This window comes from Diadema antillarum, unplaced genomic scaffold (genome assembly GCF_040938485.1).
Source record: "Diadema antillarum isolate AM-2024a unplaced genomic scaffold, OU_Dant_1.0 seq00001960_RagTag, whole genome shotgun sequence".
NCBI classification, from domain to species: Eukaryota; Metazoa; Echinodermata; class Echinoidea; order Diadematoida; family Diadematidae; genus Diadema; species Diadema antillarum.
In genome coordinates this window covers 167,069-173,732 of record NW_027272620.1, presented here as the reverse complement: position 1 = coordinate 173,732, position 6,664 = coordinate 167,069, and the positions used below count along the sequence as shown (strand labels likewise).

General features: G+C 36.9%; 1 pseudogene; it reads right to left on the bottom strand.

The window, feature by feature from the left end:
• Positions 1–5,400: 5,400 nt before the first annotated feature.
• Positions 5,401–6,098, bottom strand: LOC139713425 (uncharacterized; annotated as a pseudogene).
• Between the last annotated feature and the right edge of the window lie 566 nt (positions 6,099–6,664).

Below are 6,664 nucleotides of genomic sequence, written 5' to 3'. Positions count from 1 at the left end.
GTTGATTCTTTCGTTGTTTTTGTTGTTTGTTCAGCGTTTTTCCTTCAGAAAAAAAAGCCAGAGAAAATGAGGATTATGGTGGAGACAGTGATATGATGACCGAAATTATTTTTAAAACACTTGCATCCGAAAGACCTCTTTTTGCACTGGCTTTTGTATGTCATGTACATGTTTTCCTGCCAACATGGTTCCAGGAGCAATTTATTACCGCGTTATGGAATCTGACCTGTCCTTTTGAAATCGACACTGACATTCTTTATTTTCGTGTTTGTGCATGGCGATATCCGTCCCCCCCCCCCCCACCCTTCATTCCTGTAACAAAATGTTCCAGTACGGTGTTCTGTACTAGGGGATTATTGTGTAATTTTAGATTCATCTTCCATTATTTGTTCCCTTTCACTATCTTCGTAATGTTAACTCTGCTATTTTCCCGTCATTTAATGTAAGCTCTTGTTCTCTTTAATACATTCTCATCACTTTTGACATCTATTTTTCATATTCTGTTATTATATACGTGTATTAGTATTCTTTTTTCTCCTCCTTTCGGTCTTCGGGAAGTCTCCTGCTCCTCTTTTCCATGGTATTCCATTTCTCTTCTTCTCCCTCACTCATCTCATTCTTTATATTTCATTTCTCCACTGCTCCAGACCCTGCCTGGCCCAGATATATACCCTCATGATGTTGCTTCAAAAACGGCCAACTGTGCTAAGAACAGATATCCAAACATTCTACCATGTAAGTTTGTTTCGAAGATGTAGTTTGTCTTCCTCAAAGTAACATGAAGACCCTTTTATTCAACGATATTTTTTTTTCAGGAAGGAACGGGAATAGGGCCTATATTCGCCATTGTTCTTTTGAATTCGCTTCCCTCATTCTTTTCTTATCTGTTTTTGTAACAAACGAGAGCATGAATCAAATGAAGTCACTTGGTTTCACAACTAAACACTCTTTATGAATTGTATCTATCGTGTGGACTGTTCCAAAAATTCATAATGGTTGAATGTTATGTTTTTTACCAATGCTTTACTACAATGAGATCATCAAACCAAAACACATGATTCTTAGTTTGTATAATAGGTCAATTGATATCTTCTTTATTTATTCTTTTTAAGCACGAAAGCAAATCAAAATATTACTTGATGAGCATTTCAAAGCAAGTGAGAGTGACTATCTTGCTGTAGTTGCACCGGAGACGATGACAGAAATAATATTGACATCAATCCACATGACATGGCTTGTGTTTGAAAACTTGCGCAATTTCTGTCACGCGATTTTTTTTCTCTTCTAATCGCCTTTGCTTGTCTCAGATGATTCATCGAGAGTTCAGCTCGACTTCATCAATGGCGACCCACACTCGGACTACTACAATGCTTCTTATATATCGGTAAACGTCATGATTTCTTTTCCTTGGAATTATAGAACCCATTCCAACTATACGGGCATCGAAATACCATACCATGTATTTTCATGAGGAGATATCATTTCGTCAGAACTACTTATGCACTAGTAAACAAAGTCAATTATGTTCTACTTAGTCGCTGAACTAAATATGGCATACATCTTTTAGATAGATTTGTAAGTTGTTGTTTGAAATGATCTAATTTAAAGTATGCAGAATTACGTGCACTGCTTCCAGATAATGTGCAACAATAATTCACACACGCAGACACACCTATTTAATTGTAGATATCCCTGCTGGAAAGAACACAGTGTCCAATGGTAGAGCACAATGTGAAACACAATATGAACGCATTGCTAACACAGTGTGAAATCTCTTCACATTGTTAAATTCCAGCGTTTTTGTCATTCTGACCCAAATTCTGAATCAGCTACACACAGTGCGGAATGGAGCATTTGGGAACACTTTGGAATAGAAAAAAACAAACACACACCATCGTGTGAATTCACTTTCGCACTGTTAATAAAGTGTTTTCATATACACTTATAGCCGAGTGTGTATACACATTGCGGACACACTGTGGTACAGTGTGGTTTTTCAGGCAGGGTGTGTGTATATGTGCAGAGGGAAGTAGCTGAGGTAGAGAAACATCCGCGAGTAGCTTTGCCAGATCAGTGACCTCGGATTTGTCCATGAAACTTTGAATACTATATTGCAACAATCTATACGAAATATAGTTGAGTATATGCATTTTCCACTGTCTCGCGTAATGTTCGCTTTTCATGTGGATTTATCATTCTTTCATGTAGATAGTGGCATTTCATGAAAATAAACGAAATCAAAATGAAATGAATATACTCTATCACAGTTGAATAATTTTTCAATATTGTGACAAAGAAATTCGGATTTTGGTATCTCTTTGGTTGTGTTTAAACAGAGTTTTGATCGAGATCATGTGTACATCGCATCGCAAGGTACGTCTTTTCTAGATCTGTTTGGTGATAAGGTTTGTTAGCTCCCATACTATTATTTAGCAATGAAATTACTATCACCTGATGTTTGTAGAAAGTAATACCTTATTCAACTTGAACATTTAGGAGTAGATTGGATGTTCAGGTATAAATGAATCAGATTTACCCGTTCGTTCACAGTTGTTGTCAGAAATTATATTCTAACACAACCAAATCGCTTTTCACGCTATGTTTTTCATGTCATGAGCCCTGCACTATACATGTTACACTTTTTTTAAGATTTCATTACTATCAGACTATCAAGACAATGTTCAATTCAATTCAATTCAATTCAATTGATTTCACATCTCTTGAAATGTACAATATAACCATATACGTATAATATGTACAGAAAATAACATGGAAATACCTGTATACGCAACACAAAACACAAACAGTGCAAGGCAGTTACAGTAAAATACAAATAAAATAAAAACAGTATATGATCTGCATCAAAAGTGAGGGAATGGCAAGGCCATTGGTCTATCAAAGGTACAATGACAGTGGCAGTTAAATATAAATACAATAAAAACCGTACAAACTTCAGCAGATGTGAGGGAATGATAAAAGGCCATTGGCCTATCAAACATCATACTCCATCTCACAAGTTTGTGTCTTAGAATTTGTGTCCCGTAAGTTATAGAAGACAAATCCACTTAAAGACAGTCGGGCAACATAAAAAATTAAAGAAAAGAAAAGAAAACAGTTGTAGGAAGACAGCACTGAGATGGCTAGAATAAGAAGAAGCACTGAAAAAGATTTATTTACTCAAAAGACAAAAATATACAAACTAGCTGCTGAAGAGCAACAACAAAAAGAAACTAGAACTATTACTCACTGTGATTAATATACCCCCACCCACAACTGAGGGAATTACTAGCTCAACCATGATTATTTTTCTTTTACTTTTTGATGAAAAAAAATGTTAACATAACAATGTAATGTTCAACAGTGAATAAATGTATTGCTCACTGTTAGTCACATGTCCCAAATCTCAAGTGAGGTGCTCAAAAAAACCGAGTGAGCAAGGAAAAAAAATGACGATTTCTATGATTTTCATCAAAAAATTGTGTTACCATGGCAACACAATGTTGGACATTAACAAAAAACGAAGTTTGCACAAGTATTATCATAGCCGTTACATGTGCCAAATTTCAAGCCAAATGCTAAAAGGCTGATGGGCTTAGTTGACTTCACAATATAAGTGTATCCTTTCCATTCAAAATATACTGTTACCATGGCAGGACATTTTTAAAAACTGACAAAAGATACTTTCTGCACATTTAGGTAATGTAGAGGTAACATGTGCCAAATTTGAAGCCAAAATGCTCTAAAACTGGGAGAGTTAGGGGAATCGAAATGTTTGTATGATTTTCATTCAAAATACACTGTTACCATGTCAACACATTATTCAAAAATGATGAAATATAAAGTTTGCATATCTCTGTACTATGGTGGTCGCATGTGCCAAATTTCAAGCTAAATGTTCAAAGACTGAGGGAGTTACCCAAATCCACAATATTTGTGTATGATTTTCATTCAAATTATGCTGTTACGATGGAAGCGCATTGATCAATAATAATACAAACATTAAGTTTGCGCATCTAAGTACCATAGTGGTGAGGCGTGCCAAATTTCAAGGTAAATGCTCTAAGACTGAGGGAGTTACCTGAACCAACCCTATTTAGTATGTTTTGTAGTAAAAACAAAACATTGTTATATATATGTTTTCGATGAAACTTTCACCTGTCTTCTGAGGAGGTTTTTAAATCACTCCAACAATATACAGTGCACTCCCGTTATAACGAAATGCTCGGGACCGGCAGTTTTCTTTCGTTATAACGAAATTTCGTTATAACCGAACTAATACAATATATAACGAAAACAAGGAACCACATATATTTATCATATTATGTTTGCTGAATACTCATCATACACTGGAAAGCTATGTGAAATGTGATGGGATAACTGTATTACAATAATAAACGCAAGTTCCCCTCAGAAACTGTGGGTGACACAAGGAGCGAACACACAGTGGTGTTATGTGAAGCGTTCACCCATGCAGAGACGCTATAAATGCTTGTTCCGCTACGAACTTTCGAAAACAATTCGCACTTCGTTATAACGGAGCACATTTCTTTTGTTTTTCTTTGTCTATGGCGCTCGGAAAAGACTTCGTTATAACGGAAATTTCGCTGTAACCGTGTTCGTTATAAGCGAATTTTGTACCATAGACTGTAATGGTGATAATTCTGGGACCAGAAGATTTACTTCGTTATAACGAAATTTCGTTATAACCGTGTTCGTTGTAACGGGAGCGCACTGTAGTTTTTTTTTTTCTTCATCTTATCGTATATACCTCAACAAAAATACTTTTAACGGCGTCATTGCAAATATCTAAATCTGTTCTTCTTTTAAATTTGTTATTGTTTTGAACACAAATTCCAGCTCCTCCTCTCTTTCCCTGCCGAGCATTACCAACAAAAGTATACTGTGGAAAAGAAATAAACTCTTCTTCACCATCTCTCAACCATGTTACATTTACTCCTATAATTTACATGGGCATATCTAACATTTCTACACATCCACAAAATTATCTAAATTACGTTTTAATCTACAATTGAAATGAAACAAAGATAATATGTTTGGATAAAAAAATGCTGGCAGTATAATAAGCATTATGAATATCCACTTTACTATCAAATTCAGATGTATGTGCGTCATATTGTTGAATGTTTCTGTTACAAAGAACACAATTGTTACAATTTGATAAATCATAATTTGATATTTTGATATAATTTGGCCTGTTACACAAACACAAGAAGTCGAAATTTGATATTTAAACCAAGATAGACATAAAAAAGGAAAACTTTAGTTCAATATGAAAAGGTAAGTTGTACACCAAGTGACGATCCCCCCCCCCCAAAAAAAAAGACATATGATGAGTGTTTCTGCATCACATTAAAATATTTGTGTGTTGGGGTTACTGATTTACAGTTTTTGCAAGTCAGTAATTGAATGTATCCTCTTTTTCACAGTGCCACCATCGTCGCTTTGAGAAGCACCAGGATTCTTCCGTCCGTTGACTAGGCAGCAATCACATGGCTTGTTTTGACTGACTCATTTGCTTTTTGTAGCAGATTCCTGGTTGTTGCTGTCAGGTGCTTAATACCAATATGCTTCCCTTTCAGTCGCTTCCTGTTCCTGATGACAAGATACCAAACACGGTAGGTAGCAAACTTTACGAAGATAGGTCTGGGGGTTTCGTCTTCTCTCCTCTTTGGACAGGACGTGGAGCACCAATGCGATGGGACCTGTCTATGTCCTCAGGCTCCAGCTTCACGATATTCAACTCTTTTCTCGCTAGATCGAGCATCACTTCATCAGTGTCTTTCTTATCCGACTCATGAATGCCGTACAACCGCAAGCAGTTCTTGCGCGAGTATTGTTCTGCATCGTTCAAGCTGCGCTGCAGATTCGCGATTTCGTCACTGTTGCGTTCCTGTTATTTATGCATCGAAGATGTGATGGTGGCTTTTGTCTTGAGCTTATTCTCCAGGTCCATAACTCTACACACTATCTGTTCAAGTTGATCGCTGCAACTCCTTTGTGACAGCATCGATAAGAGCCGACTTGAACAAGTCCCTGAATTGCTGGCTGCAGAAAAAGTCTCTCACTTCTTCACACATCTGATAACCTAAATCCACCGGATCTGTTAAGTTGGAAGAAAATGTTTTTTCTTTCCTTTAGGAGGCATGATTCAAGTCAGCAGATACAGATGAAAAGAACTTGAAAGAGGAGTCTGCTTTTAAGCGACCAGTCCACAAAGCTGACTGCTAAGAGGATTGCACTTGACGGTGGTAGCGATGGAGTTGAACAATTGATCCTTGTCACAGAAGGTTGCACAAGCTCAATATAGGCCTATGGGTCACAAACCTTGCTAGTATGGCTGAAGGTAGGTCAGGTGTCAATGTACTAACACCAAAATGTGCCTTTGGACTGTGAAAAGCTCTGTGAAGTATTGAAGCAAAGCAGTGTTTCAGAAATACACTCAAAATCCATCAATCACGAAATGTCCTGGTGTGACATACATCCAAACGTGTTCTAAACCTTTGAAGAGACATCATCAGCTGGGTATCGCTGTTCAGATGATACAAAGTAGCATTTCCAAGAGTAGATTTTGACTGCTCCTCACAGCTCTTCAGCTCCTCTTTCCAGTTAGTATCATCATGAGCATCATTCTCTATGTCGACAT